We start from the raw sequence: 26,944 nt of genomic DNA on the forward strand, positions 1-26,944 counted from the left end.
TGTAGATGTAAAGAGAGAAAGGGACATGAGAGAGCAAGAGAGAAAACGGTAGGAAGAGCGCGACTTGCCGCTACTCAACTTCAAACTCAGTCAGCCAACTCTCTCCTCCTCCTCCTCCTCCTCCTCCTCCTCCTCCTCCTTCTCCTCGTCCTCCTCATCCTCCTGCAGACTCGTTCCCCTTCCTAAAGCTTCCGCCCTCCAGCAAGAGCGACCTCTGTTTCCCCCACCCGATCTGACGCTCCAGCAAAGCGTCCCTCAATTTAGCGCATCGAACTAATGGATTATTATACGCCTCCACCTACATGAGAACGATCCCATTCTATGGCGAATCTGCTATATCTTCAACGAAGATACCTACTTTTGGATCGATTAACGAGATTTCCCCTTTCTCTTCTTCCTCGTTCAGTTATCTATGTTATCTTCAACGATCGGCCTCGTCGAAGGGAAAATGAAAGATAGAAAGAGAAGAGAAAGATATAGAAGAGCGTAACCAAATACAAAGTTATCCAATTTTCTGTCGCACTGGATACAAATTGAATTTCGTAAAATATTAACGTTAATATCGGTAAATATTATGCGATTGATTTTTACGACAAGGAAAGCTTTTCGTGTCGGAGGAACGGTCTGACTACCTGTCATCTTTCGATATCGTAATATAGTATTTAATATTTAACCTTTTTCGATACGAATCAAATTACTTTAAAGTGACTTGATATTTTTATAAAGATACATCCTTTCTTATTCTATTCGCAACGTATTCTATTATACGATTATGACACCATTACTTTCTCCTGTCAATTAAGAGAACGGATGTTTCTGCGGGAATAACGGGAAGTGATATTTTCCGCGACGTGAGAGTTACGAGCTTACGCCTTTGCCGATATTAAAATGTAAATCGAAGTAGAGTCAAGGGATTTAACCAACACTCTTTCGAGAAGAAATGCTTTATCGCGGCCAGAATCATCTCGAACGATCCGGATCCTCGAAAAAGAGAAAATTCATGTATTCACAGATAGATGTCTATATATGTTAATATTGAATGTCAGGGATATCACGCTGTCTTGTTTTATTGGAATTATCTATGTACAAACAAGTAGAATTTATGAGATCTAGGCTAGGAAATTGTCCTTCTCTTCCATTATTCGGAAACCTAACGACGCGTACATCGCCTAAAAAGAAATTCTCTTAGGAGGGTCCATAAAAGCTGAACCAATTTAAAGTATGATAATCTCGACTTCGTTTCCATCTGATAAGAAATCGTAAAAATTAACTTACAACCAAGGTAAAGGCCGAACTTTGGAAATGACGATGATCGGAAAACAAAAGAAAAATAGAAAAAAAATTTGTTGTGAAAAAGGTGACCTTTGAAATCGTTACTAAACCAATCTTCTCTTCTTTCTTTTCTTTCCTCTTCTTTTCCTCGACTACAAATTTTTTTCCCCAGTTCAGCAAGATCGTTCGACTATCTCGTTTTTTATCTACCTTCCATCGTTTTTTGCGCCCAGCTTTCTAAAGAAACTTTCTTAATTCGAGCTTCTAGTTCGAGCTTTCGCTAGAAATTTAACGATTCCTGGTGAATTCGTTTGGTAAAGTTGCTTATTGAAAATATTCATTTAATTCAATCTTAACGTATGTATATAGGTTACTTTGGTACTCCGGTCTTAAGCGATTCTTTGCTTGATTTCTCGTTTATATTTGCAATCCATCGGAAACGCTTCTTTTCAGAAATACGTGTGAAGATTCGAAGGAAATGAAGAGAAAGAAAATAAAATAAAAATAAGAAGAGAAAAAAAAATGATCGGGATGTAAAAGGATCGTAAAGGAGACGCGTCTGCTTTGAACGTTGTGAAAAGAAAAGAAGAGATCATGGGTTGCTTCTCTTTCGCTGTCTGTATCCTTAAAGGATATCCTCTCTTATCCGTGCTCGAAGGTTTATATAACGGTAAAGGACGTTCTCCTCGGAACATAGTATGTCTTCCTTTTCTCGATAAAGAGAAGGAGTCATGCATCTCTCAGCTAATAGAGCTAGGAACGAGCGTTACCCGCATGCCGTACCACCTTCGATCAATTTATTATACCTCGCTTAAACTCCCTCTTCCATCTTGTTTTCTATCTTTTGCATTTCTCGCCTTCCGTTTCTCTTTATCTCATTTGCCGTGACAAGCACGAATCCATTTTTAATCTTCCGTCTCTCCCTTTCTCCCTGTATCCCCAAAGAAATGTTTTATCTCCCTCTTTAACTCTCTTTCCGTCCTTCTTATTTCTTCCTTCTATGGCAACGATGAGGAGAATGAGCGGCGATCAACGGTGATAGTTCGAAGTTCGCGTAATAACAGAGAACGAAGGAACGAGCCGCAGGCCCAGAAGCTCTCGATCCGTGAACTTCGATTAGTAGTCTTGCCTGCGGCTCGCAACAGCCGGCCCACGAGATAGCGTTCGTTCCGGTTAACGTCTCTAAAGCGTTGCAGCTCGATTCCAGCTCGTTTAAGGTCGGAATCGTGCGGTCTCATCTCACTTTGCTCTCTCTTTCTCTCCCTCTCTCTATCTTTATCTGTCTCTCTCTTTCTCTCTCTCTCTCTCTTTCTTTCTCAAACTCATGAGAGAGTGTGAACATTCCGCAACGTGACAAGCACTACGACGACTACGACACGCGCAAGAGTCTCGCTAATGGCGTATAAATACGACTACTTTATTGCCTTACTTACAACTCTGCTAAATTTATAACGATACGCTGCACTTGCACTTTGCGAGGATGAAGTAGAAGCTTGGAGAGAAGGAGATTATATCTAGCCGCTAAATCTTTTACTTGGCTTTCGTAAAGCGAATCGTTAAGAAATTAACACGACCCTTTGTCGAGACCCCAATATCTTTCCTCTCGATGAAGTCGAAAGAATGATAAGTAAAGAAAGAGAGAGATCGATGCTTATAGCATTGAAAAAGCAAAGAATGTAAAATAGTGAGACATTGAAAATATTTTACTGAGGAGGCATTTATATAAGTGATTAGGAAACTCTTCACGTAGGTATTGCTACGTAAAACGAATTACGACGACACGAAGTTAATAATGATCGTAAACAAGATTGCACGTAGAAAGAAAGTCTTATCCGAAAGAATAAAAGAGCTTATATCCATCGAAGCTTTTCTCGAAAAATACGACAAATGATAAAATTCGTTGGCCTGAAAAAAGCGACGTACCCTTTATCGTTTTCGTATTTTTATTTCGCTCTGACAGTTTTATTTTAAAAAGAGACGACAGCTAGCGTAAAATCTCGCCTGGGAGAGGTCACACGAAATCGACGTACCGAATCGAACTCGAAAGCAAGGAAATGACTAGGAATTACGAGTCAAAGTCCTTCAGGTTGATCGAGAAGGAAGAAGAAAAAGGAAAAGAGAAGAAAAAGGAAAAAGAATTGAATGCGTAGGATCGTAATGACGAGGAGAAAATACCCGTGGAAAAGACTCCTCCTTCGAAATGCCTCGTTTCGCTTCGTCTTGCAGTATCGTGTCGTCGTCTTACTGAGCTCGGTCGTGAGGGATGTAGAGAAGAAACGAGAGTCTTTATAGAAATCATAGGAGAGAGAGAGAGAGAGAGAGAGAGAGAGAGAGAGATACAATGGGAAATCGTTCCATCCCTTGGGATAACAGATAAAACAGGACATGATCAAATGTGCGCGAAATAACGAGGGAAGGAAGCGACGAAGAGGAGAAGAACCGTTCAGCGAGCAGTAGAAAGGGGTAAAACAGGGGTTGGTCTAGAAATGGGGCAGAGACGCGCTTCAATGGAGATTTCAAGTTCTTACGTGTCTTGAATAACAAATAATTGAGACAGCGAAAGTATTGACTTATCTGGACAAAATGGTATGCTATTCCGCGAACTTGACAGGTCGAAACATATACAACATTCATGTGTTTCCTTTCTAATAAAAAGAGATTTCTAATGAATTTGACATAAATTAAATCAATATTCATCCATTAAGAAAGCCATTCAATAAACATTTTATAATTACAATTGCTTTGTTTCTTTACAACTTGAAAGGTTTCACGATATTGATGTCAGTTCCCACGATAATTACGGAGAATTATGAATAAGGTCAGTAATATTTTTCTCGTGGAAATTCAGTCTCGCTCAAAGCAATTATAACGGCAAAGAACGTGTCCTAAAAATTGTCTAAGATAGAAATACCCAAGAAAAATAAACTCGATGGGTGGTAGACAACGGGAAATGATATCTCTTCGCAAGAATTCCATAAATAAAAAAGTTTCATGGAGGAACCGCGACGACTCTATAGGAGAAAGAAAAAGTCCTCCCTGGAAGCACTTTCTCTTCTCGTAGCTACTTTTTTACTCGTATAGATTACAAGAGTTTTCTCGAAGATAATGTAACGTGACAGCATGCGGAGAGATTTCGTTTTTATTATAGTATTGCAATTTCATTTTTACGAAAGTTTTTTTTCTCTCGAACACGACGATTTCTTTCTTTTATATTCGATTTATGGCACTTCGATTGTTAGTACAAACGTTTCTTTGCATCAGAATTCGATTACATTTCCAAGAATAATTTATTTTCCTTTTGCAGAAAAACGATCATTGAATAAGATTAAAAGTAAAGAGGTTATTTGAAATTCGAATAATGTCAAGGACTACTCGTTTCCGGATGACGTTTAAGATCCTCCGTATCCTCTCGCAGGTGGATCCTCTTGATAAAGCTCGGCACGATGCACAAAGCTCGTACTCGTTCGTGATCAGCGAGATAAATCTCGGTGGAAATAAAATTTCGCGCACACGAGAAAGTGGAGACATATACATATCTTAGTATGCATGTATAATGTATACAGACAAGTAGTAGTGAAAAGAATGAAATGCAGGGTGGAGTTTGAGTGGCAAACAATTTGATAGAGCGCGTGCGCTGCGCTTTCCGTGGTTATTCGGGCAGTAAATAAACCTGTCCGCTTTAAAACAATAAGAGCGTCTAGCAAGCTGAGTAGATGCTACATTCCTCCTCCTTCTTTCTCTCGTTTTCTCAAATAATTTCGTTTGGACGGAGAAGCTCGAGAACGTGAGTATACAAAGGAAGAGAGAGAGAGAAAGAGAGAGATGAAAAAGGGGATGAGGGAAGAAAGATTAAAGGAGGAAAAGGGAAGTATTCGCAATATTTGTCAGGACGATTCTCCGGACAAATTGAAATAACGCGTATGAGATGAAGTTGTCACGATCTAACTGACATATATGCATATATACACGCATGCAAGATATTCTCCTACTAAAAAAGTAAAAAGGAATCTCAAAAATGCATAGAAGCTAAAAAAGAGGGAAAAATGTCTTCGATAGGTAAAAAGGTTCGTCCTACGAAGAAAAGAAGGAACATTTTCAATTGTAATTCTAGGAAAATTCGAAAATTCAATTTGTCGCGATATTTCGTATAGAAAAAAAAGAAACGAGAAAAATAGAACAGGTAACGAATATCTTCTAGATAACATTACGGATATGTCTCGGACAGGGAAGGGCAATGTCTTACCATTGTTATTCAGTCGGTTTCGTCGTAGAGGTGATAAGGTCAGATAAGAAGTATTTTATACGCGCGAAATTAAGAGACAAAATTTGTAGAACGAGTACCAATGTAATTAGACGTAGTTATATGCTTCCTTTGAGATCGTTTTTAAATTTTCATTTCCAAAGAAAATCATTTCTTTCTGGAGCATTTATATTCGTCGAGCGTTTGAATGATCACCAATTCAAAAAATAATTTTTCTTCTTCCCTATTTTCTCTAACATGTATTATACGTACACCATACGAGGCCGTGGGCTGTTCTCATCTTCGCGAAGCTTTCCACTTACCACGAGATGCGCGTCATTAATTTTCGGTGGAGAGTCTCATTAATAATAACGAAAAAAAGAGTGGCGTGTATACACCGCTAGCCAACGATAGAAGTTACTCTTTGTCGCGACTTCCGGTCTCTCAAGGCTTTTCACGAAGGCGCCTTCGTTTCGACGATGCTGCCGGCCGGGGGCACAAAACTTCTAGCACCACGTCCCATTTTCTTCCTCGTTCGTGTTTCTACTCTTTTCTATTCCTCTCTCTTTCTCTTTCTCCTGGTTCTTCTCCTACTTATTCCTCCCACTCCTTCTCTCTTCCTCACTCCACTTTGACTCCTCGACGAAACTGAAAAGTTTTCCACTCCTCGAGGAATGGATAGATTCTATTGAGATCGTTCCACTCGTTTACGACACGTAAGACACAGTGATAAGAACTCGATAAAACGTAAACTTGAAACGATTCCGTTAAAGGGAATTATCATTTCCATCGAGAATATCATTTCTCGAACAGGCTGCTTTTTATCGAGCAACAGCAAAGTATCCATCTACTACTGGTTCACTTCGCGCACATACGTACAAAATCGCATTGTAAACGTAATCGTTGTACACGAGTGGGACGTCTAAGGCAACGAACGAAAATTGTTGGCTTAGAACACGAACCACCCCGCCTATAATTATATGCCATTATCTCGAGCACACGAAGCGACGCGCATTTGTATGCGTGCTACGCGTCGATACACATCGATGTTCTCTCATATTTGGATGTATTAGATGCACGCTCGATAAACCTGTATCGGTGACTATTTGCACGAAGTCGTCGTACTAGAAAATGCCGAAGGTATTATAACCTACGATTTAAGTAAGTATCTATTGTCTTGTGATGATCGTGCCTGTGCTATCGAATATTCAACGTTCTTAATATAAAAAAATATCGATCGATTTTCTACTAAAGGGAGCCATCGGTCTTATAGATTTTTATTATCGATCTTGGATATACATAAATCAATCGTGGTATCATTTCTAATTCCCGGAGATAGACGTTGGAATCTACTTCGACGTGTAGTATTATAGGATTCCATGGAGGTGAGTATGGCACCTCTCTGAAATGCGGACACGTCGAGATAGATCCGCTTGAATCCTTCCGTAGGTGGGGTAGAATGGCGAGAATTAATGCCTCTCCTATAACGCATCGATAATCGCAAATAATTTCCTCGGTATGCCGTGATAGAATCTGATAATCCAAAACGATAAGTATCGTCGAACGATTATCGATGGAATACTACGAGATAGTCGAGAGAAATGGAAAGTTTAAATTACGAAATTCGATCAATCGATTTTACGGTCTCCATTTTACGTTATATCCTTCGCTAAGAGATTAACTCAAGAGTCAGATGAGATAGTCAACGTGGAAATTTATTTTTCCACCCTAAATAAACTCTATTTCTGAGGAAAAAAAGAACACATATTTGTTTCCGCCGAGGAAGAGAGAAAAGCTAAGCGAAACGTATCAGCCGATACGGCGATTCGGGAAGTGGACAAAATGGAATTCGTGATCAGTTGCTAACTAAAATAAATCAGCGCGGCTCCGATCTCCGTTGGAAAATTTCAAAGTACGGCAGCTCTCTGGCTGAGTACTTGTAGTAGAGACCAGGTAGCAAGGTAGTAGATTGAAGAGACCGATGCGCCATTCCGCGCATCAGGGTGGGATTGCAGCAGCCCAGAGACATAATAACTCTATTATCACGAACCGCGGAAGCGGTGATTTTAATTTGTCACGCCGACTGGAGCCACGCCGTCCAAAATCAATTACAAACTTTGGGTACCGTAACAACAACTTCGTGCAGCGCGTGCTGGCGCGTACCCAGTGCTCTAATTATTCATCAACCCGCTTGGATTGAATGGTAACGAGCATTCGTGCTGTTTCTTCCAGCTACCTTATACCAGGACCTATTGAGCCAACTTTTCTCATCGGTAGACAAAAACCTTTCTTCTTCAATCCTCCTCTACGAAATTTTTACCTAATCGTATTTTCACCAAAAGCTCATTTTCGTCTTAAGAATGAATTACCATCCATCTTAAGAAAGATTAAAATTGTCTGAACTATTGGAAATACTTTCTCATCTTTTTCGGTTCGGATATCGTTTTCCGAGTTGATAAATACTCGGACGACGTAGAAAGGAATTCCTGATTACCAACGATTTCAGTTAAGCGATCTCTCGTGTTGCGAAGGTACTACATCCTTCGACGCTTCGTTTTCCGAGCTTTTCGTAGTGCATTTTTGTGAAACCACGTGCACGAATACGATGCAGGATGCGCGCTCGATGGTACCTAAGCTCGTCTGTGAAAAAGAAAAAGTTTCGTGGACGATACCCGAGGACATGGGAGAACGAAAAATAAAAGAAAAGAAAGAGAAAAGAGAGGGATAGCCCTGCTAAGCGAGCTCGTTGTCTATTGTCGGTAACGGTTTCGAGTTTGCGGTTAACCGAAAAGCGCCGTTTCGTGAGCTCCATCCTTTTTCTATCTCTCATTCCTATCACGCTTCGTCTCTTTTTCTCGAGTATCGTCTCCTTTTCTGCGGTACCAGCAAAGAGATCAAAAAACGATCCCGATGAAGAACACGTTTGAATTAATCGTGATTCAAACGATAAATGACAATGAGAAAAAGGGAACATCGATCTTTTAAAACCAACAGCTCATCGAATTATTTCGGAAAAACTCTCCTCTCTAAGCGAACTCAAAACTTTCCTAACGAAGATCTTGTGCCGTTTAAACGCTCTACACCTTGGCGTCAAGTACACTCGGTAGCACTGTGGAGGACAGGGGCCTGAATATTTAACGTCATATTTTAAAGCCAGACTCGTTCGTACTTGTCCTCCTTTTAGCTTTCTCCTTCCTCTTCTTTTTCATCCCTGCCCCCTGCTCTCCTCCCCATCTCAAGCTTCTATTCTCTTTTTCCCTATCATCGGTTCGGGGTCAATCGCGAAGAAGACGCAACAAAATTTTCTTATGTCCAGCAACGATCTCCTCGCGCACCGTAGATATATAATTTTTAATATAAAAAGAAGAGAGAAACGACAGCAAAAAGAGCCGTTCGATCGTAAATATTTCTTGCATCTGAAAATACTTTGCGAGTTGATAAAATAGTTTTGAAAATGAATATAAGCATTTTAAGTTATGATACAAATATTTTAAAGTAAATCGTTCTAGGATAAAATGCAGAAAGAGATGAATAGAATATCTCTGTTATAGAGGATCTTTTTGAAATTCCAAATAAAATTTTGCCTTTTTCAATGCGCGTGCATAGAGAAGTATCGCGAAGTCTGAATGGCATTCGACGAAATAAGAAGATCCTTGACAAGGTTGAATCAACGTAGAATATACGCCTTCGTATAGAAGCTGGTGGGAAAGTTGAAAAACACGTGATATTCTCTTGGAGTGGATCGACGTGACGCCAGTGACGATCACGAGGTGAATGCAAAAATGGTGCGGCACAATGAGACGAATTTTCTTACGATTTTTCTTACCATCCGTCGACTGGAATCTCAAATTAATGGAAGCTTCTATAAAAATCTTCCCCGAGTACAATATTCTCGATGTTCGATATAAAAATCGATAATTACGGAGCTCGCGCCATTATTATAATGGCCTATTCAATAAGATGGAAAATAAGGTAGGTACGTATATAAACAGGATGCTTCGAATTTCTCTAACATTATAAACCCCTTTTAAATTTTCTACAAACCTGGACGAGGAAGATCAATCTCGAGCACGGTCTTTAAATTATCGTCGACGATGTCAAAAGACTCTCCTCTTTTTCTACCGAATCCCTTCCCCTCTTCTCCGTCATACTCCAGACCCCCCGCCCTTGTCGTGTCTCGAGCTTATGTTAGGATCGAGACAATGTCGGAGGCACGATCTTTCTTCCCTTCCGGAATTTTCCTTTCAAAATTATATGCAACGTAAAGCTTCGAATATTAAGGCTGCGTGTGCGAGACGTTTATCTCCGAACGACTGGCTTTATTCTCGTGCTCCTTCGTGAATCGCGTGATTACAACGAACGCGTATATCCTTCTACTATCGACACTTATTATTTCCTTTTACGATTATGGCCATAGCATGGGTCCGCATGAAGATAAGAATTGCGTTTATCGTAAGGATATGCTTCGAAGCTGCCGAGTGAATTATTATCGTCATTTTCGCTCTTTTGGAATGACGTAGCAGGTAGCTCGAAAAAGTGCCTCTTGCGTTATAAAATTATTTTTCGTACGTGCCTCTATATTTATACGTATATGCAAGTGAACAACGTTCATATACTTTTCGATCGTCGTCCTCCTTTTTCTAAAATCCTCGATTACGATACACAATAATTGTACGAAAAGTTATTCCTTTTCCCATCTCTCTAGCGAATCATTGCAGAGAGAAGAGAATACGTATTGTCTGCGTTCAAAGTGGCACGTAATCGCGACGTAACGGTCCGTGAACACATCCCCTCGTCGCGATGTTCTTCCATGGAATCCTAGCAACGACGGAAAGCATCTTGAGTGGAAAAGCCGACGGGTATGCTTGCATAATTTACGACGCGACTTTAACGACTATTTTCAGTGCTCCTACGGTTTTTACTTCTAACGGTATCGTTCTCCCAACATCCCTCGTTTCTCCGTTCTCGCTTCGAAGACATTTTGTCGACTTGGTGGGAGGGTTGAATATTTCCAAGGAATTTCGTCGCAGCGAATCGTTTCTTCGATTCGAAGAGTAGCAATCCGTGTCCTTAAAAATCAAACCGAGCTCTCTTCGAACAAGGAAATACTTCATTTTGATTTTTACGCTTTCGTTGTCTAAAGAAAAACAGTAATATGTAAAGTTATTAAATCTATCGGATTGTTTTATAAAGTAGCCGTACCTGAGAGAAACATAGTTTCTAATTAATTTTGTCTAACGACCATAGCAACCCACGTAATTACCACGAAACAAGGATGCTTGTTATGTTTCTCGTAAGCCCCTCTTAACTTAACGCTAGAGCGTTTGTCACCGTGCCTACGACAAAAGAATAGAACCGTTCTCTCTCTCTCTCTTTCTCTTTCTGTTCCTCTCTCATTTTCTCTCTTTCCTAAAATCTCTCGTCTTCCTTCGTACGCGTTACTCTTGAAGAAACTTGCACCCTTTGAATCTATCTTATCGCTCGACTGCTCGCGATAATGTCGTTTGCACGACAAGCACAAAATTTACCGTTTTACCATAATGAAAACTTAAAATAACATATAACTACGTAATTACCAACGTATATATATGTATGTTTAGACCATAACTCAAACGCGAGGAAGGAAGATAGAATCATTTAGTTTCAGAATTTCAGTTTAAAATACAATAGATCCAAGGAAAAAGAATATTAATATATCGCTTTAAGTTTTTATGTCGAAACGCGTTAGCATATAAATTCGTAGATATATATATATATATAGTTGCCTCATGAACGACTAAAAGCAAACGAATATTTTTTTCTTTTTTCCTTTTTTTTTTAAATCCACAGTTTCAAACGCATCGCACCGTGAAAATAAAAAAAAAAAATACATTGTCCTGTTCGTGAACCTATAGATCTTCCTATACGCACATACAGGTTTGTATCTATGTTCCAGTACCGTATGTCCTATGTGTAGATGTACGTACGTGCGGGACACATTAATAGAACGGTGTGTTCCTATCAGAAATTTCGATTCGTGATCGTCGTGTAGGCCGCTTCATCAGCCACCGATTGTTCGCCGTCAGAAAAGTTAATTGAACTTTGATTTCAGTCTATAACTAGAACCTCCGCTGGTAGCCAACATCGAGACAGCTCGACCAATCGATTTGCATTATCTTTTTACGTAGCCGCGTCACGACAATTTCCAAATTTACACTTCATGCCGATCGGTAAACGTTGTTTTTACAGGTAGGTAATCGATAAACTGTCAAAAGAATCCGGAGTATCGGTGATAGGAAAGAAGAAAAAGATGCTTGGAGTTTCATTGTTAGAATTCGATTTTCAATCGAAAAATAAAGATCTCTTTTCATTGATCGACATTGGAACTCCATAATCGCATATGATGCCAGTTATCGAAATAATGAGATATTTCTCATCGCGAATATACACGATACAAACTGCAAAGGATAAAGGACTTATAAAAGGAAATATAGAAAATGTCATTCTTGGGTTGCTCCTTGCCGAAGATGCAAGATAAATAAAAGAAAAAGAAACAGAATTGAAAAAGGAGAAGAGGACCTTTTAAGACGGCCAAACGGGGCAGGACGTCGATATACACGACCTTCCTTTAGTCTTTTCTTTTTTTCTTATCTCTTCACCTTCTCTTCAAGACTTTTACCATCGTATCGTCTTCACAGGTCACGGTCTCCATGGGGACACCTACACGTTCACCTTCGTATGGTGGATTCTATTGTTCCAAAAATTCAACCTCGACTAACTTCCAGCCATCCAATTTCTCTCCTCCGGTGCCAAAGTGAAGCAGAAACTTGGAATGCACGTAAGGCGCGGACAGGAGACAAGGAAGGTGGTACTTCGAGCCAAGAATAAAAAACGAACGGACCGAGGGTGTTACATTGCTCCGGTCCGCTTGGTAACTCGGAAAGTAGGTAAAAAAGGAAGATAGAAAGAGAGAGAGAGAGAACTGGCTCTGTTCGCATAATGAGGCGCGAACGTGTAAATTTCTACGATCGTCGGCCGTGCACAAGGTTGGCAATATTCCACGTGGTTTCCTCCAAGCACCGGTTCTCTTGTTTTTCTTCGATGAACCTAGACGAAATGAAAGAAGGAAGAAGGAAGGATTCTTTTTCGTAGAGAAGTTCAGAATAAAAAGACCTGCTGCCTAGTTTCGTTCTACGAGGGTCTCTCAAATTTTCTTGTTCTCGTTATGGCAAAGGAATAGGTTCGCAGTTGTCGGCAATAGCACATGAAACCGGTAGCGTAATGGGGCTATTTTCTATGGTAACACGAGCTGAAAGGGAGCACTGGCAAATCACAAGTAGGGATAGGCTTCGCTGCCACCACTGTCGTCGGTGCTGCCACTGCTGCAGCCTATATAGTTTGCACGCAAACGCGAACCGTGTTTACCAAACAACCTGTCAAAGCTTTGCCCACCCAATTTTCCACGAGCAGTTAAGCCAACAATGTAGTGCCACCCAACTACAGTGTGTGCGTATGTTTGTGTATCGTGTACGTGTTGCAGAGAGAAAGACAGAGAGAGAGAGAGAGAGAGAGAGAGAGGGAGATAGATAGAGAGAAAAGGGATACCTACGCGAGGAGAAAGACCGATTCCGACTATCGGCAGCTTTTCAATTTACCTCTCTTCCTCTATTGGAATTCAGAAACACAGAACCGTTACGCACTGCTAAAACTTCTCTTCTCTGTCGTTGACCTAGCTCAAAAAATGCATTTGCATCCTTGATTTTATTTGATTCGATTACCATCGCAATACTTTGCTAACTTTTGTTTTACGTGCAAAATGAAATAACGAAAGAACTTTTTACGATACGTTAGTAATTTCTGTTTCTTTTTTTTTTTTGATTTTATAAGATGAAATTTAACCGGTTACAATAACGTCGCTATTATTTTACGTCAATTTTACTTTTATGCTATTTTACGCTTCTCCCGAAACTCATTCGAACCGTTAACTCGTCAACGAGACGAGTTTCGACGACGGTGGCGTAAAAAGTCGGAGACAGCGAGGCGTATAAAACATCTTTTAACGAATGACGATACCTCCCTACGTGAGGTGGATTAAGTCTTCTTACATCGGTCTGCCGATCGCCGACAAAAAGATACGATGTGATGGATGGACTGATCGATGCTCGCACGAGGAGATCGTGCTGCGTACAGGATCGAAACCGAAAAACTTTTCTTTTTCTTACACACACATCGATATACCCATAGGTATACATAAGACACGAGAATCATAAAACTTGTTACAAATTCTAGGCCGTATCGAATAACGACAAAAAGTGAAAGGATAATCGTTCGATAAATTTGCATCTTTCGCTCATACGTCGATCTTTTTCTGGTTTCTCCTTATTCAAAAAGTAGATCCGGAAAGACAACAAGTATAAAAATCTTCGGTCGTAATGGGAGCACATTCGGTTGACGGCAGCACTCACATTCTTTATTTTTTGTTCCTTTTACAGACTTATGCACAATGAAAGGACCACAAATATTTAGCGTACATTAAAAGGCGTATTTGTGGAAAAGGCAAAAGCCATAGAAGATCCGTCAAATGTGTCCCACCCTTGAAATTCTGTCTACTCGTTCCGCGTGTAAAGACACAGTCATCCATCTCGCTTACTTCCTTTCTTTCATTCTCTTCTCTCTCTCTTTGCCTTTCTCTTTTCTTCTCTCTCTCTCTCTTTCTCTCTCTCTCTTTCTCTTTTTCCACTTTCTACTAAAATTTCGGGTATTGTTCGTTCCTTTTACCGTTGTTCTCCCCTGCCTATCTAGCCCTCTTGCATTTGCTTCCTCCTTCTCTTCTCTCCTCTCTATCGCTTTATCCTCCACCGTTCACCAAAAGCTTTGAATTCTCGCGCGGAAAAAGGGAGAAGGATGGTGAAAGAGAGAGAGAGAGAGAGAGAGAGAGAGAAGAGAGAAGAGAGGAGTAAGCTAGAGCGTATCTCGTTCGCGCGCGAAAGCTTTCTTCAAAGAGTGCTCCATTATCCGCACCAGGAAATCCGAGAGAAGTTCGAGCATCCGTCGAGATAATCGAATTCTTACTTCTCGGTTGCCCTTTATCTTCCAAGAGAGACCGTCCCCTCGACCCTCTGAACCCCATCCCACTGAACCCTTCGTAGTACACATACATATTTATTCACTTTCATAATGCTTCTCTACTTCGATAGGCTTATATCCTATTTCTTAAATAGGCCCATAATGCATTTTTGAATATCCTTGCAAGCTTAAACTATTCCTTTCATATCCTGTAAAGCTAACAAAAGGTAAGATGCGTTAGGATTAAATCAAGGATGATCATGAACGATGGCTTTTTCATCGATCTTCATTTCCATCATCAGAATTTCTCTAAAGAAACAAATAATCAAAAGAAATAGTCAAACGTAAATCGTCAGAATATAAAATATGAATCAACTCTTTTCCGTTCTTTAGATTTGCCATACATAAAAATAATAAGTAGTACGAGGGCAACGAAGCCAAAAAACGAAAAAAAAAGAAGAAGAAAAGATCTTCTTCTGAGAACATTCAAGCTGTATTTTTCCTTTCTCATGTTTTTTCTCAAGAATTCAGAAAGCTCACGCGGCCAAGAGGATAACGACGCTTGATTATTTCTTTCCTATATCGCTGGGAATTCACAAAAGTTTCGAAGTCGCCCGACGACGCGTCGCTTTCCTTCGTGCCCTTCCTCTCTCTCTCTCTCTCTTTTCCTTTGAAACGTCTTCAAAGAGAGCGTCTTTTCGAAATAAGGACGGAAAATAAACGAAAAAGAAAGACTGTCAGTAAGAGAAAAAGAGAGAAAAAGAGAGAGAGAGAGAGAGAGAGAAAGAGAGAAAGAGAGAGCTCGGCTTTTCATTTCTTTCTTGCGCAATCTAGAAACCGTAAAGTTAATGTCCTCGTTTTGAAAGCACCCCTGTGGGGCACGAGAGTGAAACGGTAAGAAGAAGGTCTCGGGAAAGGTCGTTACGTGTCGCGCAATTCTAGATCTTCGGAAGTATACGTCCCACCCCTTCTTCTCACACTTCCTCACCCCAATATTTTTTTCCTACGAATCACGAAGCGCGCCAGGCGGCATGATATTTCCGCGCTAATGCGGGATTGATGTCCTGCAGTATTAAAAATGTATCACGCATCGCTGGCCCCGAGCTTTAGAATTACAATTAAGCGAGCAATTTAGTCGTCCTCGTACTAGTGCCATTTCGCACCTCGCAAATCGTCCCGAACAAACGAGTGGTCCAATGCTGCTACGAAAACTAGATCGTCAACCTACTTACACGTTCTATTACGAAGAAAATATCTTATAGTTTCTTTTTCTTGAGAAAATGAAAATTTTATTATTTACGCGATGAGAAATACTTCTTTTTACGGGGGAAATGATAGTAACGCAAGGAATTAGATTATAATAGAAAATATTATCCGACTTATCGTTTGACGTCCATTTGTTTCCTCGTCTTTTCTTTATCCTTTCCTTCATCTTTTCTTTTTGGAATAAGAAAGTTTTGAAGATACCAAAGACGATGTCGCGAAGAGGAATAGCAGAACGTTCGTACTTACCTGAAACAAGAGAAAAATAATAGGTCAAAAGTCAGTCAATCATTTTAAATCGAATTTTAGCAAAAATTAAAAATAGTCATTTCGCGAAATTGTTATATGGCTATTTTTGCTGCACTTGAGCGGCGGAATAAAAATTTTACGGAGAAAGGAGCCATCACAAAACGGATCGTGGAGACCACGTTATAACAACTGGCTTCATTGTCGGCTAGCAGAGAATTCGTTAGGGTAATTCTCTTCTTTTTTCGACAAAATTTCAGTGAACTAAAGGAGGTGAAATGAGAGTGCGAGAATGCAAGAGAGAGAGAGAGAGAGAGAGAGAGAGAGAGAGAGAAAGAGAATGAGAAGGAGAAAAAAACAGATAGACAGACAGACAGACAGACAGACAGACAGACAAACAGACAGAAAGAGAGAGAGAAAGAGAGGATGAGAAGAAGGCGAAAGAGGGAGAATCGTTCGAGTGTGCGCTCGAAATAGGTAAAGAGCGAGAGTGAGAGGGAGTTCTAAAGGTAAAATTCGTGTACGCGTAGAAAAGCTCGTAGAGAACGAGGAGCGCTCGTTCTTCACCCGAAATTAAGCGAGTTAGGGTGTACGTCTCGTTTGCACGTGAATTTCCCGACTGCCTTCCCACCTCCTTCTCTCGTCTCTTTCTCTTTCATTTTTTCTCTCTTCATCTCTCACCATCTCTCGCTTTCTCTCTATTTCCTCGTCTCACCTCCAGACACCTTCAACGTCCTGGACAAATACGAATTCATTGCCGCATTAGGAACGTTTACTCGAAGTTGAGACGAAGAGCCCAAAAAGAAAGGGAGTGATACATTTTTTCATTTTTTCTTTTACAGAGCACCTTAACAAAGAAACGACGGGCGATAGAGAAGGAGAATCCTACGGATCTCCTTGATTTCGGTTACTCTTTTAATATTATCGCCAACGCAAAATTTTTCTCCGACCTCCGTGATTGAGTTTTTCAACAGAATGATAAAGTCTGTAAACTCTGAATGGATTTAACCTTTCGGCTAGAAGTTTAGCTCGATTATCTCGTTCGTGTAAACGGAAAGGAGTAGTTTTTAGAATCATTCGTATACGCTGCGTATATACGTATATACATATACAGTCATGCATAAAGGTATTTACTATCGAGAATCAACGCAAATTCGAAATCGATACGAGCTTATCGTTTGTGCCAGAATAAATAACGCGTTTCGAGAAAGGCTCGAATTCTAATACGATAATTCGTATTCATTTGGTGGCTCCTACGGATTCGATCGGACGACGTGTGGGCGGAACAAAAAGTGGAACGGAAAGCCGAAAACAAAACGTTCGTAACAACGCGTTTCTTTCGTCGCGAGCCATGAAAATCAGAGGTTATACATATACATAGATTCTCGCGTTGCGCTCGACAATGGAACGAGAACGAGAGAATCGTGTCTTCTACGTGTGCCCGAGCGAACGTGAAATATAACGTACCACGCTCGGCTAGTATATTATCGATAAAGACTGAACGAACTAGCGATCGATCCGAACGATCGATCTATCGATCGAAGCTTCGATTCAACATCGTTCTCTTCTATCGTCACAAACGGACGCTCGAGAGATTACGGTGTATGGCGTTCTAGATTCAAGAAAGCAGAGGCTGTTTTAAATACCAGATCAAACGATCGGGAAAAGTCGTCCGATCGTGGGTCCAGATTTGAAATTCAATCGCCGTCATTTTTCTAGCAGCGTGCGCTACACGAGCTGAGTCAGGGGATAGGAAGATCGCGAATCTCGTCGAACCGCTTTTCGCGTAAACGTGGCCACTATATAATATGTAGATATATTGCTCGGTGGACATTTTTTTCGAAACTCTCTTTCGATTTCATGCTCTCCAAGTAGTTCTCCATTTCGATTATCGTTCGTACTCACCGTTTACGCTCTCTTTTCGAGCACAAAATTCGCTCGGTTTCATTTTGTACGTTACTGCATCGCCGTAATGCGCAAATACGCGCGGCTTTAACGTCGGAATACACGGAAGTACGATCGCAAAACGTAATTACTCTTGTAGACGCAGATGGCACACCGCGCACCTCCACCATCGAGGACAATTTCGTTCAAAGCGTAAAACGGTGGAAACGGTTTCTGACGTAGAAATACGTACGTGTACGTAGAGACACACGTAAACACACACACAAAAGCACTTGTATCGTCCGCGACGTTTAATATTGTTTATACGGGAAGCACAAAAGTGCTACGCTTTGGGATTGACGGTTAAAACGAAATGGATAGCCCCTCTTTATCGGAAATTCAATTTTCGTTATTCTTGCATTCGCGCCCTTGTTTTCGCTAAATTCAACGCATAAGGATATACAAACGTGGATTCCATTCGATGACTCAACGTACGCTGGAATGTTTTCCCATAAATCAGACAATGTATAAACTTAATTTTCATGCAATTTTCGCAAATAGAACACGCATCTGATTCGACGAGCAATATCATTTATCGGAATTTATTAAAGTATAAAATGGAATATTTCTCGCGTTCAGGTGCGACTGTTCTCGCGGAAACGAGCTAAAATAAAAAAGAAAAATGCAAAAAAAAAAAAAGAGAGAGGTAAAAAGAAAAACGACGAGCCTCTCGCTTTGGAAGAATAAGCGAGTGATTGCAATGGTATATCGAAGGCGAATAACAGGTGCATCGGTGCATCGGCTTTCCATGAGAATGATTCCACGAAAAATGGCGGAAGGAGAACTTAGGTAGGTAGGTATTGAGGAAAATTGCCTAGCGAGAAATAACGTCGTAGACGTTGCCCCTGTATTACATAGTAAACGAAGCGCGCGCTCTGTTATTAAGGGCTTGACAGAGAACTCGAGCATCGCATCGACTTCCGATCGATCGAGAAAGTAACTTCGAGTTTTTTGATTTCTTAAAGAAATATCGAGTGAAAATTTCAACGACAAATATAATATTCTACGGCACGATCTTACTATAAGAACTTTTGTTCGTGCGACAATGGCTTGACGTTTAGCGGCGCGGAGTCCAATTTCCGTTTTGAGAACATCGAGTCGACCTTATCGTCCCGTCTAAATGCCCAACGCCGTCTCTCCATGCTATTTGGCGAATTTCCTCGGGCGAGGCTCGAAAAAGAATAGTCTTATCTCGAGAGAGGGTGATCGTATCCTTCTGAACGCATAGTTCGTCCGAGAGTGCCCTTTTTTTTAAATAAAATGACTGATGTTTGACTTCTCAATTTAAAGAAAAAATCTTTGTATTCTACTTTAAAAGATTTAAAAGATTTTAGAATCACCGAGACAAAATTTGGGATCGATAAGTCAGAATACGACAAATTCGTAGAATTATATTAAGACGTACATACGTTAACGGAACAAAAACGTCGATGACGAGGAAGAAGGATAGAAGCTTACTTTCTCGTCTTTCAATATTTCACATATTTCACTGGAAATAGTGAAGATATTAAAAAAAAAAAGAGAGAGAGAGAAGAAGAAGAGGATTTATAGTATGGATTTTCTTGAATACGTGAAGACAGATAGGTAGGACACAATCGACTTCAAAAAGACTGGACTAGCAAAAAATTTGATTATATACCAAAGCTTTCTACAATATTGCTGGCCCTTTGCTTTGCATAGAAAAAAAAATATAACTATATATAGTATTTTTATTGTTTTCCTTTGGTAGCATAGAAAAAGACTATTCCGCTTCCATGTACACATACAATCCCGAAAGAAAATCGAATAAACTTACCAAAAAGGGATTCTCAGCGTGACGCGAAGCTCGACGTCGGCCGAAACGAATGTTCTCCCTTTGAAGTTAACCGCCGGTACAATTCCGAAACGGTCGCAGCTCGAAATTACGCACAATAACGAATCCCACGCGTAATTATCGTGTAACTTCGTTGGCCTATTGTGCATCCGGCAACGTGAAAGATTAATTCGCTTACCCTGGCCGTGCATTCCATTGTTTTGGATTAGCCACATCGTCTCGTTTCTCTCTTCTCTCTCCCTCCCTCTTTTTCTATCTCTTTCTCTCCAAGTCACACCAAGACTAATTTTCGGTAGCTTTTATTCCATAAAATCCATATTTATCGCGTACAATAAGTATTTAGTTTGCAAAACGAATTATTTTTAAGGCTTAACTCAAAGTATAAAATTGTATCTATTATATCGACAGTTTATGTTGTTCTCATATTCTCTTTTTCTTTCTCTATATGTATTCAATTTATTTTAAATTTCTAACTGTTGTTCATTTATATACCTCCGATGATTTATCAGAGTTGAATATATATATATATATATATATATATATATATATATTTATTTATTTCTCTCTATTTCTCTTTGCCCCTGGTCTAACTCCTTTACCATGAATTTATTCATACAGGATGGTCGTGCTTTCGACGCGGCTGTTGCCGTCGCTACCTCGACCCAAACCTTATTTAAGGGTTGCATCGAACTTCTCGACCGAGGCAAACGTTCCTCCCATTTCATTCTATTATTTTTGATAGATCACGCATACGGCTAATTGGTTGAACTAATTTCATTTTCCAATATTAAAAAATATCTGCATGATTTCTCTGATTCGATCTTGTTTTAAACTCATTCCGATCACGCGTCTCTCCCTGAATATATCGAACGAGAAAAATACGTATTTTCGAAGGGAAGGAACATCGATATTCGAGAAGTATTCGAGAGAATGATTTGAAATCTTATTCCGAGAGAGAAAAAGAAAGAAAGAGAGAGAGAGACAAAGGTGCAGATTCAAGTCGACTTACTTGTATGTTTATTAGAAGGAAGAAAGAAGGGAAAGAAATCTTAGATATTCCCAGCAATAGATCTTCTCTCGCATTTTATATGTCTAATCTCAATGAAAATCTGAAATATCGCGAGTCTCGAGCGTGCACTTAAATATCCACACGTTCGTGCTGTGACATTTTTAGAGTCGAGAAAGGAGTCGTAAAGGGAAGAATGCGTTGACAATTGTGCGAAATACTTTTGTATATTGGAATTAAAAGAGAGAGAGAGAGAGAGAGAGAGAAAGAGAAGAAAGAAGAAGAAGAAGGAAAAAGAGAGAATGTTGAAACGATCTCTTTCCATGGTGAATCTTCTAGTATGTACAATGTAGATCGTGACAAGAAGTGACAAGAACTACAATGTCAGTGAAAAAGAAATCTGAGAGCTAATAAAGGGCCACTCCAGAAGCCCTCTTGCGTGCTCGTTCGTTCTCAGAGCGAGGACTAAGTAGACGCAAAAAAAAAACTCTAATGAAATTTACATAATAGTGGTTGGAGAAGCTCCGAGGTGCCATTCGTCACGACCTGTCATCCGAACCATTCCATTTCGTTTTCATCGTTTACTCGATAACTCACCTTCTCCTCCTCTTCCTCCTCCTCCTCCTCTTCCTCCTCCTCTTGCTCTTCCTTCTCCCACTCCTTCTTCTCTTCTACGCAAGCGGAGCAACTCGATATCCGTTCTGTTATATACGAACGTAGTATAGTACCGATCGAATCTATCGAATATTCCATCGTTTATCTACATGTTTCTCGAGTATCACAACGCAGAATTTCAATCTATTCGTTGTTGCTCAATGATCAACAAAAAAGATATATATATAGAGAGAGAGAGAGAGAGGAGAAGGAGGAGGAAGAGGAAAGGAGAGATGGCAACTCGTCAAATCGGCCAAACGAAGCACGATTTTATGATATTAGCAAGAATTTTTTCACTTTCGATATACTAAAACTCTCTCTCTACAGAGATCCATTATGTCTTTGTGGACTTTGAAAAAATATTGAAAGAGGATTATAAAAATAGTCGATTCGTCGCATCCATTCACTGGATCTTTTTCTCTTTTCCTACTCTGCTTTGTCTCACTTTTTTTTCTCTCTCTCTCTCTCTCTCCCTTTTTTTCTTCGTTTCATATACGTTTTTACGGGAGCTTAAAAGAGCTACGTATGTATTTACATACACACATTCCCACCTGTTCTCGCAGGTTTTTAGACGATGACCTAAATCTGACTGCAGGCTACGTGGACCTGCTTCGTAATTCGATTCAACCTGAGAAATAAATGTGAATCACGATGTACGTAGACGAAGGTACGAACACCACTAGTACGTTCGGGAGTTTAAATCGAATCGCAAATTGTCCGACGCGAATAAAAATGGAGATTCGCTCTCTCACATTCTCCCTACTCTCCTAACTATCTGACCCCCACTATATTCGATCTCTTCTTTTCCCTCTGCTCTTTTTCGAACTCGGTAAAAACTTCCCTCCACTCTGCGAACTCTCACGAAAAGAGAAAATACGCGCCCGCGTGCTCGTTCGCTCGTTTACGTCACGAAAAACGTCGCTTTCGCTAGAGTTTTTCTATTAGTGCCACGCGCTTTTCATCATAAACGATTCTCTTTTGCTGCTCGAGAAAATATCGTTATTTCATTTCCTCGATCTCTACCATACCATTCGTCTTTTAATACTTTTTTTCATGTTCGTAAAGGAAAACTCGCTGACGCGTAAATTACAAATCTACGCGAGCCTCGGAAAATTTTTAAAGATTCAAAATTAAATGAATTTCTTTAGACATCGGGAAAGGAAAAAGGAACGAAGAAATAGCAGGAATCTATTTTGGATTTTAAGATTGATTTAAGAAGCAAAGGCAATTGCAACGAATTATAGAAAACCAAGGCCTGACCGAAAATACGGAAAATCGATAAACCTCAGAGATATCTGACGACAATTACATTCAAGAATAACCTAAACCGATAAGATAATCCAGTATTTCGGTACGGTATCTACAGAGTATGTATTTAAGTCGTTTTAATGAATAGACCATTCGTACCAATGTGGTTTTATTATATATATATATATATATATATATATATATATATATATATATATCTCCCTATTATATTAATAAACTTATATTCTGATATGAAAAACGAATTTTAAATAATCTAATTTTCCTATTTTCAGAGTAAATATAATTAATTACTTAACAAAGAATATATAAAATGATTTTAAAGGTAAGGAAAATACATAAGTTTGAATAATACTCGAGGAACGAATTGAGCTAGTTATCGTGTACTCGAGACGAGAGAATTCGAAGGGAGAATTTTGGAAGCGACCCAGCCATCGGCCTCTCGTCTTTAAGTGACTCCTTCGTACTTCGTTCCTCCTCTTTCTCGATCGCAGCATCAATCTCTCTCTCTCTCTCTTCCTCTTCCTTTCTGTTACGCGCACCATCGGAGCAGTGCCGAGGTAGGTAGCTAATAAATTCATAATTCAATATTGACTCGAGGATTGTCTCGGCTCTTGCCTTCTCGTAATTCCTCGCGGGTTTGCCAAGCTTTTAAACAATTAGCTACGAAAACAATTACAACGTCGCTTGGACACGAGAAAGGGATGAGAAACCTCTTTTTCTACGCCTCACCCTTTTCCCTTCTCGTTCAGCACCTTTCTCAGTGTTCTGCCGATGGCGACGCTTTCTTAAGTCTCCTTCTCCTCCTCCTTCTTCTCCTTCTCCTTTTCTTCTTCTTCTTCTTCTTCTTCTTCTGCTTCTTCTTCTTCTTTTTCTTCTTCTGTCACTTCTTCGTCTTTCTTCGCTTTTCCTATTTCTCCTCTCGACACTTCGGAAAAGCGGCAGCCCTACAACGCACTTTCGGTGTAAGCTCAAAACAAATATTTATCGCGCGGTATTACGGGGACTTCCTTTTACAGCTTTCAGAGGAGAGAGTTTTCTCCGGCGCGAAAGATTCTCTTTTATAGATACGCACGTTCTCCTAGGAGATCCTTTATCGACGATCGATTAACCGTAACTGCGAGAAAACATTTTGTCGAGAGCACGCCCGGAGTAGCATCCAACTGAAGGGGAAAGTAAAAAAAAATAAAAAAAAAAGATAAGAGAATAAAAAGGGAATGTAAAGAAAGGGAAAGAGAGATATATAATACGTACGAAAAATATCTTTCGAAACGTAAATGCACGTACACGAAAAACTCTATTCCGAGCAAAATTAGAGTTCGGCAACTCTTTTTTTTCCCCAGCTCGTTCATTTCTATTATCGGCATATTCTCTACGTAAAGTCAATCACGCTTTCGCAGGATCAATTAAAAAGAAAATTGAATTATATTATCCCGCAAGCAATTTCGTGCGTTGACGAATTCGTTCTAGCGCGTGCGAGTGTTTCCCTTGTATATGTACATACATACATACGTTTAACGGTGACATGTGTATACCCCACCAAGTTATACTCGTTGCCGTACTCTCGAAAACGTATCGATTAATTAACGAGAAACACGTTATAACTGTTTATAACGCGTCGTAGTAACACGCGGTAGTTTAGTGGCAAACAACGGTGGCGAATAGCGAAGAGTGAAATTGGTTTATTATTCGCAAGTTCGCAGTTTTATGAAACGCGTCAGCGACAGATCTGCTCGACGTTCTGGCTGCATTAATGAAATTTGCAGAGAGAACATTTAAAAACATCCTGCTAATGGTAGACGCCGAGGCGAGGTGTTGCTCAGAGACTCTCTGATTAGCGCACGCTACGGTAACACGCACGATAAATTATTCCCATGGCTCCCGTGTTTGATTTAAAATTATTGCCCCAGTTTGTACCGAGATTACATAGTGTAATTACTCTTACTCATTCTCTTATATGCGCACTTTCCTAACTCAAGTAATTGTTTATCTACAATATTCAACATCGATATATGTTAACTCTTTCTATCTCTCTCTTTCCTTTCCGTATTTTTATAAAAAGTTAATTCGTCTAAATTCACGATCGAGAATATTCATAAGAAATGGTAACATTATCTGAACGGTGTTTCCTTCGAAAAATCAAGATTTCTTGCTTGAAATATACAAATTAAGTTCGTATCCAATTATTTAAAACTTGTTTTGATTGTGCCCGATTGATGCAGAAAATAAAATAAAAGAAGTATAATTACACGCGTTACTTGATGTAAAGAAAGTTATAAAGCAACGAAACTAAATCTAAAGATTATATCATTAAGCTTCAATCTTGCGGGACTTTCACTTTGCTAACGACTTAACTTCATTTATTCGTTAAAAAAAATAAAAAGAATAAAACACAGAAGAAACAAAAACATAGCAAATCATGTCGCCACTCGAGAATCTACATTAGAGACGTTTGCTTAATAGTTTCCTATTAAGGTTGTTAATTACTCCAGCTTTTAACACAGTTTACGCCAACAATATATACAGGAGTAATTCTTGATCGATTTTGATAAACGATGTCTCATTTTAAAGACGAAGGTTTAAACTAAATAATTAATACTATTGATCATTTTATAAATATTTAAACAATATGTGGTAGTAGGATTATAATTAAATAAAATTAAAACAATAATCTATTTATTTAAACATGACTCGTAACAAGCGTTAAATATAAAATAATTTTAATTTAATATTGCAAAACGCGTAAATCGCGAAGTCATCATAAATAATTGATTCTTCCAATCATTTTACATGTATTCAAACAATCTACGATGTACGCGAAATATATTAAACTAATATTAAAGCAATATTCTATTTATTTAAACTTAGCGAAGCATATAACTCTCGTTAAAAATAAAATAATATTAATTTGACAGTTAAGTACACATAAATTTTGAATTCGTAATCATTGCTTTCATCTAATATCAACAAAAACGAACTCTCGTCAAACTTTGTCAGTTTTCTTTTGCACCGACGAATAAACGTAGAAATATATAAATATATAAACATAGAAAACATAACTCTTTATATATATTATATACATACTTTCGATTATTTTAGAATTACTTAAACAAGTTGAAACGTACGTTAAGTTCTATTAAAGTCATTATCACGAAACGTATAAGATATAGCAATCGTAGGGATCAATGAAACAGCATTGAATAAAGGTGCATACGGAGCTGAAACAAGCATACTGGGATGCGTGCCAAGTTCTCTCATTGTCACGCATTACGGGAAAAGAATTTTTGTTTAGATTAGAATCAAGAATTTCTCATTTTCTTTTACTTTTTAAAAGCCAAATTAAATTATATACAGAATTGTAAATTGAAAATTCTGACACGGATTAATTCAATTGTTAGATTACGCGTTAGGGAGATATGTTTATGGGATGCAATTGGCGCATAGTGAGGATAGTTTCCCTATTGCATTTGTAATTGCAAGCCTACTACATTTGTGATGAACAGCCTTAAAAATTATCCATAATTACTGTGCACTCTATATCTTACTATTAATATATTTAACTTGCTATTAAACACATACTATTAATTTAAAGTGTATTGCGCGTCAAGAATGATATCTCATTTTACCGTTCTTCGCGTGTCGAAGTATAATATAATACATAATCATGCCATGTATTCGTTTCTAACTTATCGTTTAATTCTATATTTATAATTCGTTTTAATCTGTACATAGATACGCAAACCAGTAACTTTCATAAAGGTGAACTGCATTTTATAACAATACGTGCGAAATTAGTATCAATCATTCAATATATGTACATATATATATGTTATACATTTCTCTCTATATATATATATATATATGTGTGTGTGTATATACATATACATATATATATATATATATATATATATATATATATATATATACGTAGGTATATTTCGAAACGGTAGATTTAGGTATACACAATTGCATAAATCTAACTTTCCGTTATTGATGAGTACACGATATACGAGATGATAGGGAAATCTAACATGCAACTGTGTCGTTTCCTTAACTGCCAATTTGTTCTCAGTATACGTGCTCCACAAAATATATTCTTCGAAGGATCTACTTGTGTACAGATTGAAACATAACTTCTTTACCCCTTAGTTTCCATTATAGTTATAATCGTGAGATTTATTATTTTTATACTTTT

The 26,944-nt window shown here is 39.0% G+C and overlaps 1 long non-coding RNA gene across 7 annotated transcripts in view; it reads right to left on the minus strand.

Annotated features, from left to right (window-relative positions):
• Positions 1-26,944, minus strand: part of LOC127066381 (uncharacterized) — a 576,444-nt gene that overhangs the window by 424,479 nt on the left and 125,021 nt on the right. The window contains exon 3 of one of the 7 annotated variants that reach the window (XR_007782374.1): positions 15,307-16,069. The exons of the other annotated variants lie outside the window; for them this stretch is intronic. This is a non-coding gene — a long non-coding RNA (uncharacterized LOC127066381). Of the gene's footprint in view, positions 1-15,306; positions 16,070-26,944 lie in introns of those variants that run through there. 7 annotated transcript variants of the gene reach the window in all.

The sequence above is a fragment of the Vespula vulgaris genome, chromosome 9 (assembly GCF_905475345.1).
Source record: "Vespula vulgaris chromosome 9, iyVesVulg1.1, whole genome shotgun sequence".
NCBI classification, from domain to species: Eukaryota; Metazoa; Arthropoda; class Insecta; order Hymenoptera; family Vespidae; genus Vespula; species Vespula vulgaris.